This window comes from Tenrec ecaudatus (assembly GCF_050624435.1).
Source record: "Tenrec ecaudatus isolate mTenEca1 chromosome 4 unlocalized genomic scaffold, mTenEca1.hap1 SUPER_4_unloc_12, whole genome shotgun sequence".
Taxonomy (NCBI): Eukaryota; Metazoa; Chordata; class Mammalia; order Afrosoricida; family Tenrecidae; genus Tenrec; species Tenrec ecaudatus.
The window spans coordinates 1,147,748-1,159,337 of record NW_027457589.1 but is presented as its reverse complement, the minus strand read 5'-3'; positions in this window follow the sequence as shown (position 1 = coordinate 1,159,337).

Here is an 11,590-nt window from a genome sequence, read left to right as displayed (position 1 = left end):
TCGCTTAACATAATTCCTTCCAGCTCTTCCCATGAAATAACGTGTTTCATGTGCTCATCGGTGCTTTTCAGTGCTGCATAATACTCCATTGTGTGTATGTGCCAAAGTTTGCTAATCCACTCGTCTGTCGATGGAAACTTAGGCTGTTTCAAAGTCTTCGCCATTGTGAATTGTGCCGCAATAAACATTGGAGCGCATATGACTGGTCGTGTTTTATTTGCTGCTTCAACCGGGTATATGCCCAGTAGAGGGATGGCTGGGTCATGAGGTAGATCAATTTCCATTTTCTTTAGGTATCGCCAGATTGCTTTCCACAGTGGCTGTACAAATGTACACGACCACCAGCAGTGGAGGAGGGTTCCTACTTCACCACAGCCCCTCCAACACTTGTTGCTCTCTGATTTACTGATCTGGGCTAGCCTCAGGGGTGTTAGGTGGTATCTCATGGTTGTTTTGATTTGCATTTCTCTTATGGCAAGGGACTTTGAGCACTTTCTCATATGTTTATTGGCCATATTGATCTCCTCTCTAGTGAAAGTTCTTCTCATTTCTTTTGCCCACTTCCTTAGGGGGTTAACTGTTTTCCTCTTTTTGCAGGTCACGATGGTGTTGTAGATTTTAGTAATGAGCCCTTTGTCTGATGTGTCATTACTAAAAATCTTCTCCCAGTCTGTGGGTTGCCTTGTCACCCTCTTGGCAAAGTCTTTCGAGGTGCACATGCATTTTATTCTTATTAGATCCCATTTGTCGATTTCCAATTCACCTGTGTGTGTCCCCTTCCCTGTTGCAGTGAGCCTATGTGCTCCCTGGGCCAGTACACTGAGATTAGTCCCGATTCCCTCCTTAATGGTCCTGATGGTTTGGGGTTTGACTTCTAGATCTGTGATCCACCTTGAGTGTATTCTTGTGCATGGGGTGAGGTAGACGTCTTATTTCAACTTTCTACATGTGGATATCCATTGTTTCCAGCACCACTTATTAAAGAAGGCATCTGCTTCCCACTTGACATTTTTGGGACCCTTGTCGAAGATCAGTTGTCTATATGCTGATGATTTTACTCCTGGGCTTTCTATTCTTTTCCACTGGTCTGAGTGTCTATCATTGTGCCAGTACCATGCTGTTTTGACCACTGTAGCTGTGTAGTAGGCATTGAAATCAGGTAGGGCGAGTCCTCCAATTGTGTCCTTCTTCTTGAGGAGTTCTCTGCTAATTCTGGGTTTCTTCCCTCTCCATATGAAGTTGGTGGTCAGTTTTTCCAATTCTTTGAAGAAGGTTGAGGGTAATTGGATTGGTATAGCAGGCCAATACATTTCTAAGGGTTATGGATTCTACTTCAGAATCGTTCTCAATCTCAATCCCAGGGCCCTCTTCACCATTGCTGGCTAGACCTGTTCACCTCTTGCCATATATGTGTGTGTGTGTGTGTGTGTGTGTGTGTGTATCACACACACACACACACATATGGGTTTATTGTAAGTCTGGGTCTGTAGGTTTCTCGGGTGGGAAATGTCTCGGTCCTTGGCTACACACTAGAAAGAAATTCACACCAAAGCCTGGTTGGTGATCCGAGTGGGTTTATATACAGGAGAGAAGAAGGTTCCGGCGTTACAGTTAACTGAACACGGGCACCCTCATGACACTGCACACCCAGCCCTGCTGAGCGGAAGGCAGAGAAGCAGCTGAAGGGAAGGTTCCAGCCTTTTAAGGGCTTTCAGCTGTGAGGCGTCAATTAAGCTCTCCTGGCTTGGCCTTGAGTTGGTGCATGCCCTTTAGCCTGCATTGGCTTCCAACCTCCTGTAGGGGGCCCCCTAAGCATGGAGAGGAACAACCCCTTGTCTTGCTACCTAACAGGTCTACATTCCTGTATGGTTACATTGAGATGGAAGTAGCCCCTTTAGACAGCCTGTGAGGTTCACCAGGAGCCACAGGCCCCAGCGTTCCCTGTTACCACCTTAAACCTTAAACTACTGTTGGAGTTTATATTATCTGTGCGGGTCTGTGGACATGGAATGTTTCCATGCCAGACCCTGAAGTTGCACAAATAGGCATCCAGAACAGAACTCATACAGGCTCTAATAAGATGCTCAGATGCTTCTTGCTAGGATGAGAATTCATCGAAGTTTGTGAGCAGTTCAGATCTTGTAAGGGAGAACAGGTCAGTAGTGTATCCAGAGAAGAGAGCAAAGGTCAGGGGAAAGGGAGGAGGCCCACAGACATCTGTGCTCTGTGTTTGGCCACAAGACAAGAAACCAGGTCTCCCTGAAAAAGAAAGCAGAACAGCAAGTCCCTCGGAACTAGGACATCTTTAAACCTGACCTATACAACACTCGGCTCAGGGAGGCGCCTTGGAAAACCGTAAAAGCCCGAAAAGAGGGACAAGGAGGAAGCCCAAGTCTTTGGTTTTCCCTGCTGTGCTTTCAGTGTTGAAATGTCTGTGCACGGAGCCTTTGAAATTTCAGAATCAGAGAGTGGATTCATAAGCCAAGCTCCTGCTTTATTCTTCAATGCATTTTAGCCCAACTCCTCCTTGGTGACACATGTAACAGAAATTCTGGACTTAGGAGCCACTTGGTCCTTGGACACTAGGAGATTACAGTGGAATCTGAAACAGGGCTCTAACCACCTACTGGCCTAGGAAGCCCAAGTATTCAGTCTCCCAAACACCAACCTCCCGTTGCTCTTCATCTGCCTCCACCTTGTTCAGCTTTAGTTGTCCGTGGAAGCGTTTGGCACCCATCTGATGCTTCAGAACCCAGAAAGGAGGAAAGGTAAAACTGGGATTCAAATGAAACAAGATGTGCCCGGGGCTCCTCGTGGCATTTGTCACCTTCAGTTCCCTCTTCGGACGCAGATGTGGCAAGGTTCACAAACAAGCTTTACCAGAAAGAACAGCCTGCTTCCAAGTGAGAAAAAGCCCTTTACACATGAGTTCCTGAGGTCAGCCCAGCCCTGTGCGCCCCCCACCCCTCCCAGAGTCCCCTGCTCTCCGGCGAAGCATTAAAGCAAGTGGAAGCAGAGATTTGCTCAGAATAAAAAATCATTTTTCACAATAGCATTCCACATTCTGGATGGCAATCACGGCTGCACAAACCATATCCATCCCCAGTCATAATGTTGCCGCCTCAGTGACCACACACACACATTGTGTGGTGAGACTCAGAGTCTATTCCATTTGTGATCAATTGTTTCCTCCCTCTCCACACTTTGCACTTAGGAGACATGCTCTCTGGAGGCGGTTGAGGCTTGTCTTGTGGCCAATAATCATCTCCTACGCCTTCCTTTCCAGTCACTAATTTGATGTCTTCACTCAAAGAAATGCCCATAAGTTGAGGTTTCAGAGGAGAGCTCCTTGAGCTCCTCAGACAACAAGGGGGCCGAGTGTCACCGTCATTATCCTGAGCTGGGAGGGAACACTAGTGTTCCGGAGGCTGGGAATCCGTCACTGCCTGCCCATCGCACAGACAGAGCAGGTGCTGGTTATAATTGCTTCTAGACGTCCTGCCATGCTCAGTTGAACGTCAAAGCCATAAACGCTGCCCGACTACAATAATACTGGAGTACGCAGACATTTCTGCATCATTGCCGAGTGAAAATACACTGAGTGGAGTTGGATGAGATGGCAGCAAGCGCTTAAGGAGGGGGTGCTGTGGGAATACCAACAAGATGACTGCCAGTCTCCGTTTCCTCCTCTCGTCTGCTTTGTGTTTTCTTTCAGGACCAAAAGAAATGATGCATATGTAAGGATAAAAATTTTTTCCATTTCCAGAGGAGTTTTCCACCCCCCAATCTACCCGCAGCCTCCTTTGAGCAAGCCAGTAAAAGCTTTTTTTTTTTTTTTTTTTTTAACCTGCCTTCTCACTATGACAATTTCCGGAGCTGCTATGTGGCTGTGTTTAAAAGTCCCCCTCGGGATCCAGAGTGCAATCCATATCACAAAGGCATCCTCCCAGTCCCAAATAGCAATGCGACCTCAATTCAGAAGGTTGTTCTTGTTTCCATAGACCCAGAATGGAGTTTAAGCTGTTGATCTTGACTGTGGTTGTTGCGTCAGCCTCTCATGGGCACCTCATGGGCAGTGGAGCAAACTGTGCCTATCTGTGCTACCACCAGGACTGGGAGAGGAAGCCAACAGTGGTGGGCCATAGGTCAATGTGTGGATGGGGATGATCAGGTCTTTCTTCATTATTCTGTTTCAGTCTGGAAACACCACTGAAGCCTGCTCAGTGTCATAGCAACACACAAACCTTCACTGACAGTCTGGGGCACATTGGCTGCAAATCAAACCCGGGTCTTCCCGGTGAAAGACGATGAGAGGTCTGCCACTGAAGCACCGTGGCCCTCACCTCAAACCAGGGCAGTCATTTCCGGAGTTCAAACCAGACCACAATGCAGGATGACTGAGATTGCCACCAGAATCTGATACTGATGCAGAAAAAAACCTAACTACCATTTTATTGACTCCCAATAGGACAAAGATCTGCCCCTTTGGGGTTTTGAGACTTTAAATCCTTACAGCAGGGGTCGCAACCTGTGGGTCGCGACCCCTTTGGGGATCAAATAACCCTTTAACAGGGGTCATCCAATTCATAACGATAGCAAAATTACAGTTATAAAGTAGCAATGAAAATAATTTTATGGTTGCAGGTGACCACAACATGAACTGTATTAAAGGGTGGCGGCATTCAGAAGGTTGAGAACCATTGCCTTACAGAAATAGACAACCTCATATTTCTCCCACGGACGGGCTAGTCAGTTCAAACCCCTGACCTTGCGATTAGCAGGTTAATGCATAGTCCACTACACCACCAGGGCTCCTAATGATATAATAAGAGATACTATTGTTAGATCTCTCGTGGGAGAAATATACCTCAGTCCTTGGCTTCGCGAGAGAAAGAATTCACTCCGCAGCCTGGATTGTGATCCAAGTGAGTTTTTTGAGAGAAGAAGTTTCAGGTTTACACAGGCACCTCAGGGCCCCTCACCCCTGCACAGCTTGCCTAGAAGCTGCTGGAGAGAAAGTCACTACGTGGGCTCCAGGATCCTGCCTTTTCTTTCTTTTCTTTTTTTTAAAAATTGTTTTATTAGGGGCTCATACAATTCTTATCACAATCCATACATACATCAACTGTGTAAAGCACATTGTACACTCACTGCCCTCATTATTCTCAAAGCATTTGCCTCCACTTAAGCCCCTGGCATCAATCGAGTCCTCATTTTTACCCCTTCCTCCCCACTCCCCCATCCCTCAAGAAACCTTGATAATTTGTGAGTGGTGATAGTGGGAGGGTAGAGGGAGGGTGGATTGGAAAGAGGAAACCGATTACAAGTATCTACATGTGACCTCCTCTCTGGGGGACGGACAACAGAAAAGTGGGGGAAGGGAGACATCGGAGAGGTCAAGATCCTGCCTTTTCAATTCCTCCATAGGGAGGCATGGTTGATGGTCCTGGTCAACCCCATTGGCTGGATTGAATTCACCTTGCCCAGATGGGCCAATCCAGGTGTAACAACCCCCTAGGTGTACCACCCCTTCCTGGCCGGAAGTTTGAACCTGAGCATATGTAATGGATGACCCAGTCCCTATGCTAAGCTACCTAACAGTATTTGCAAGATGCCGAGCAATGTTCTAAGCTTTTTGTATATAATAATTCAATTATTTCACTTAACAAGCCTATGTGTGGACTCTATTCTTGCCTCATTTTACAGATGAAAAATCAGTGGCACAGGATGATAAAGTCATGAGCCTATGACCACACAGTGAGGAAGTGGAAAGGAGAGATTTGAACCCAGGCTGCAGAGTCCATGCCTTGGGTGCCTACAGCGCCACATAGGACACAGGAAAGCATGGAGCAGACTCAGCGTAAGACCTAGCATGTATGTGCTAGGACTGCATGAGAGTAGCTGCTACTCAGATCCAGAAGAGAATACAAGGCTATTGCAAAAATTATTTTTTCCAAGAGAGGGTGGAATTCTGCATCTTGTGCGAAATCCCCCAACCTGCACATGGCACAGCTACTTCAGAAGGTTCCCAACAATGTGTGCTGTGTGGCAAACCAAACTGAGCTCAGGGGGAGCTGGTCTGTGGGTTATGTTACCCAGAAGGTGAGCAGTTTGAACTCACCAGCCACCACTCCAAGGGAGAAAGAGAAGGCTTTCTGCTGCCATGGACTTACAGTCTTTGAAGTGGCAGGGAGCATTTCCATGCAGCCTATGATTAGGATCTAGGAGGGTGAGGGTGGATGGAGTTGGTTGAGACCTGGCTTCAGGGCATTTCCCAGAAGGGCTTCCTGGAGTGACTCTGCCTTCAGGAATGTCTGGTGACCCTGAGGGCAGCAAAGTCCTAAGCACACTCAGGCAGTGGTTCTCAACCTTCCTAATACAGGTCCTTTTGTTGTGGTGACCCCCCGACCATTAAATGATTTTCTTGCTACTTCATCACTGTAATTTTGCTACAGTTATGAATTGGACGAGCCCTGTGAAAGGGTCATATGACTCCCAAAGGGGTCGCAACCCACAGGGTGAGAACCACTGCACTAAGGGTTCCCCTTCCGGGCAGCTCTACCAGTGTCTGATGTGCATAGTTCTGTGAGGTGAGAGAAATGAACTTAGTGTCTGCTTCTGGTGACAGTTGATGTGGGTGGGCTTTCTCCCTATGTCAAATCCCTCTCAAGCCATTTGTCACCACAACAGAGGGAGCCACACACATAAAGCAAGAAGAGGAGGCAGCATAGCAGGACGGTAAGCAGAATAAAGATTGAATAAGCACAATTCACTTCAATCATGAATCGGGTGCCCTTGAGATGTGAGGAAGACCCCAGTCTAGTGACATTAGATAAGGTTTAGGGATTGAGTGAAGGGACCCTCTTGGCTCCCCTCAGCCCCTATCTTGCTTTCCCATTGACCCTGCCCCTTACATCGTGATTGGTCCTTATTCCAGCATGATGGTTGGTTTCATAATCACGACATGTGGGAATGTGTTAGTCGATAGGTTATACAGGCACAGTCTCTGGAATGGGTAAGTGAGGAGGTGTGACTGGTGACATGACTGGTGGAATGGATCATGTGAAGTGATTTGAGATCGTTGTTCAGACCTGATAGGTCATCCAGGCCTCTAGTTGATCTTGGCAGTACTCTAGTTTAAGGAAACAGAATGTTAGGCATTCAAGTCATATTTGAGCTTAAATTTTGAGCAATAGGCTGTGGCTCACAGTGAGAGTCTATGTGGAGACCCTAAATCCATTTTGAGGGGCCACACATTCAGCCACCATTGAGTTCTTTCCTACTGCTGACTGGCAGTAGAAAGCTTGTCCATCAGGCAGTGTGCTTGTGTCCACTCCCCGGGCCAGACTCAGAGATATACGGTCGTGTGCACATCCCAATGAAGGTCCCGCTCATGCTCTCACAGGCCCTCCCGCAACTCCATGAATTGATCCGTCTTCAGGGACAGTTTTGTGACAAAGGTGTTTGTTTTCCATGTCTCATTTAAGCTTTCAGGAGCTCAGGTGGTGATGCTGGATAGTGTTGGACTATTAACAGCAAGGTCGCTGGTTCAAAGCCACTAGTCATTCCACAGGAGAAAGATGAGGTTATTGCTTCCTGTAAAGGTAGCAACTTCAGGATCCCTACACAGAGTCACTATGAGTCAGAGTCAGCAGGACAGAATGGGTGTCATTTTATTTAAGTAACTGTGGCTGTGGGTCCTTCCGACACCATTGGGGCCTCATGCGGATGCTCTCCTTCATCCAGAACAGCGGTTTGTGCCTTTTTCTTGTGTAAAACATAGCAAAGGAGTTCCTAATAAAATATAGTTGAATTGGGAGTCTTTTTTCCCTCAAACAAAGTAAATCCATAAATAGAAATGAGACTATGGTGCTAATAACCAGTTGGAGAGTTGAGAGAGCTGAACTCTCAATCCTGGTAGAAACCCATTGTGACTTTAAAAACTTGCTCAAGGTCATCCATAGCCTATGAGGTTGAGTTGAGCAGACACAAAACAGATGTGTTGGGGAGTAATTGTGTACATTAAGTAAACAATTTATCTTTATAAAGATTCTGTCTAAAACTTACTTTAAATAGTAAGTTTTCCCCTGGGCTAGGGAAAGGTCAGGGAGCTTAACCCCCTAGTATCCACCCCCTCTCAGCATTCATCATGTTAGGCCAGAGGAGCCAAATCACACCCACTACCCAGGGAGCACTGCTTCCAAAAGCCCATTGCCTGTGCCGGGGCAGAGGGCAGGTACCCGGACCAGAAATGCTGACGGAGTGGAACCAGCGGGCTCAGCCCCCAGCTTCCTGAGAGAGCAGCTGTGATGGTTCACTTTTGGACAAATGTCAATGCATGACTTGGGCAGCACGAAAAGCAGATGTGCAGAGGTTGTTCGCTGTATTCCAGAAGTTCACACACTCCCCGCAGGCTCTTTGGCTCAATGGCAGGAAGCCGTTCGTGGCTTCCACCTTCAATCCCAAAAGGCCACTGCCGTCCAGTGGATTCCAACCACAGTGACCCTATATGGAGTTTTCAAGACTGTAAATCTTCATGGGAGCCAGCAGTCTCATTTTCCCCCTTGGGACAGGGAGCTAGCAGCCCGTTTCACCTCCAGGACCCCTTCCTCTCTAATTCTGGATCCAGTCCCTCCAAATATCCTGCCCTGCCCTTATCTAGGCTTCTTAAATGCGTTCCATGCTGCTTATGTTAGTCTGGGTGCCTTAGCGAAACAAATCCACAGAAACGCGTATGTATAAGAGAGAGTTTTATGTAAAGGGTGAGTGCACATCAGGAAAACATGCCCGCATTTGCTTATGCACCCGCTTTGTCTTCAGCGATCATGTCGAGATAGGCTGGTGGCTTCTTCCATGTGGGCTTTGTTGTTTCTTAGCTAGATGGCCCCTTGTTTATCTTCCAGTCTTTAAGACCCTGGACACTATATCTTTTGATAGCCGGGCCCAGGGTGCTTAACCACTACACCACAAGGGTTCATTAGCATGTGACTTATCTCCTGCCATTCACATTAGATGCTCAAAATAGCAGGAAACCAGGTTTCTCCTTTGTGGCCACACCAGGTACTGACAGAACCAAGAACAGAGAAATGCTTAGTTATATATCTTGACTATCATTAGCATATTATATGCCTGGCAATATGTAAGCCTTCGCTCCCCTGACCTCTCACAGCCTCGGTAAAATGAAGCTAATAAAAGTAGTGCTCTCACAAGCTTGGTAGGAGATTAAACAACTCACATAAGGGTACACAGCCTATCAACGAGGAGGCGAGATGAGGCAGTGTGTGGCTGCTGAACCCACACCCTTCACAACACCTCCATTAAAATGACTGAGGATGATGTTCCCAATCAGAGAAGCCAATCCACAGAGAAGACCACATGGGCAGCCCCACGATGAGAAACGTCCCTCAAAGACCCATAGCCTTAGAGGGCACAACACTGGACACACAGTGTGGGAACTGCGCCCGAACTGATCCTGCCACTTCGATGCATGACACTAAGAGAGTGCAGCGGAAGAGTAAGAAAACGGAGCATCAAAGTCCCCGGGGAATGCCAAAGGTGGACTTTGTGGTCAGGGTTCGGTGCCCCCACAGACTGGACTGGAAAACACTCCTAAAGTTCACCACACAGTCCTTGTACTTTTCTTTCTGGTTAGTGTTGTTTTCTTTTAGTGTCATTGGATTTGGGATGGGTTTTGTTTTCATTTTTGTTTGTTTTTTTTTCTTTTTGCTGCTTGGTTTAGCTCAGTCTTGTTTTGTGCATGTTATTACCTTTACAGATCTGTCTAATTAAGAGAGGCTGGATGAACAATCTGGAGGAGTAAACATGTGACCGGCCCTTTCCATTGGGCATGGGAGTGAGCACGGTGGGGGGAAAGGAAGTGGTGTAAAGAAACCCAGAGACAAGGGTACAACAAGTGATGGAAAACGGTAGTGAGGGGGATGTAGGAGGCCTGGTAGGGCGTGATCAAAGGTAATGTAACCAAGAGGAATTACTGAAACCCAAAGGAAGACTGAGCATGTCAGTGGGCACAAGAGGAAAATCAAAGAGTATAGAAGAGTGAGCTGGGAAGCAAGGGCCAGTTATAGACGTCTAAATAAAGGCATGTACATATGTACATATATTTACAAAGGGGCATGGGGAAATAGATCTATGTCCATATGTTTATAGATTTAGTATTAAGGTAGCAGATGGACATAGGGCCTCCGCTCAAGGACTCCCTCATTGCAATAACACTGTTCTATTAAATTGGCATTCTAAGATGCTCACCTTCCCTACACAATCACTGACCACAAAGCGGCTGCATAAGCAAATGGGTGAAGAAAGCCGATGGTGTCCAGCTACCTAAAGATATAGCGTGTGGGGTCTTAAAGGCCTGAGGGTAAAGAAACAGCCATCTGGCTCTGAAGCAACAGAGCCCACATGGAGAAAGCATACCAGCCTGTGTGATCACAAAGTTTTAAAGGGATAAGGCAACAGGCATCATGAGAACAAAAAAATCTTATCATGGAGAATGAGAGGGGACTGCCGGGTATAGACCCAAAACCTATTTGCAGTGCACTGGACATCCCCTTACAGAAGGATCTCAGAGTGGAGATTAAAGAATACAGGGTATGAGACAGCAAAGATGAAACACAACTTTCCTCTAGTTCTTAATGCTTTCTCTTGCCCCACTATCATGATCCCAGTTCTACCATACTAATCTGGCCAAACTAGAGAAGGTATTCTAGTACCGATAGGAATTTCAAACACGGGGAATCCAGAGTGGATGGGCCCTTTACCAGTGTTATGAGTGGAGATACTGGGAGGGTGGAGGAAGGGCAGGATGGAAAGTGGGAACCGATTACAAGGATCTTCATTGACCTCAAAAGAAAGGTGGGTGAAAATATGACAAAAGAATTAGTACATTTCCAAGGATTGATGAGGGATGGTTGGCGGGCATTGAGGGGGGGAAAAATGAGGAGCTGAAGCCAGGGGCTTGGGTGGAGAGTGGATATTTTGTGAATAAGGAGGGCAATTAATGTACAGATGGGCTTCAAACAGATGATGTATTTATGGATTGTGGTTAGTGTTGTAGGAGCCACTAATGAAAAGATCATAAAAGAAACAAAAATAATCTTGGCAGAGGGCTCATGCAAGGATGATCTCAGGCTGGATTAGACCAGTCAAAACAGCTACTGGAGTCGCCTCACCCTGTGTCTATTACTGAGTCAGCCATGATGCTTAGGACCCACAGCCCCAGCAGCTGGCCAGAGAGGGAGGTGGATCTCTGAGGCCATTCCACAGGGGGAATGGTCCTCTGTCCTGCAGGGCCCACCCTCCTTTGTAAGCATGCTGCCTGGGGCAAGGCTTTCATGGAGTCCACACCATGGGAGCTCTACTACTCATGGGGGATTGGCAGGAAGCCTCTGCTCATGCGCACACACCACCAACTAGCTGGAGGATCTCCGTGAACAAAGCCTGAGGCAGACAACAAGCCCACTAACTGATGCTGTAAGAGATACAATCAGCATCCAGAAACCTGCAACTGGGAGTAAGAGGCAGCATACCTTGGTCCCAGCCCCTCCCACTCTAATCTACAAGGAGTGACATT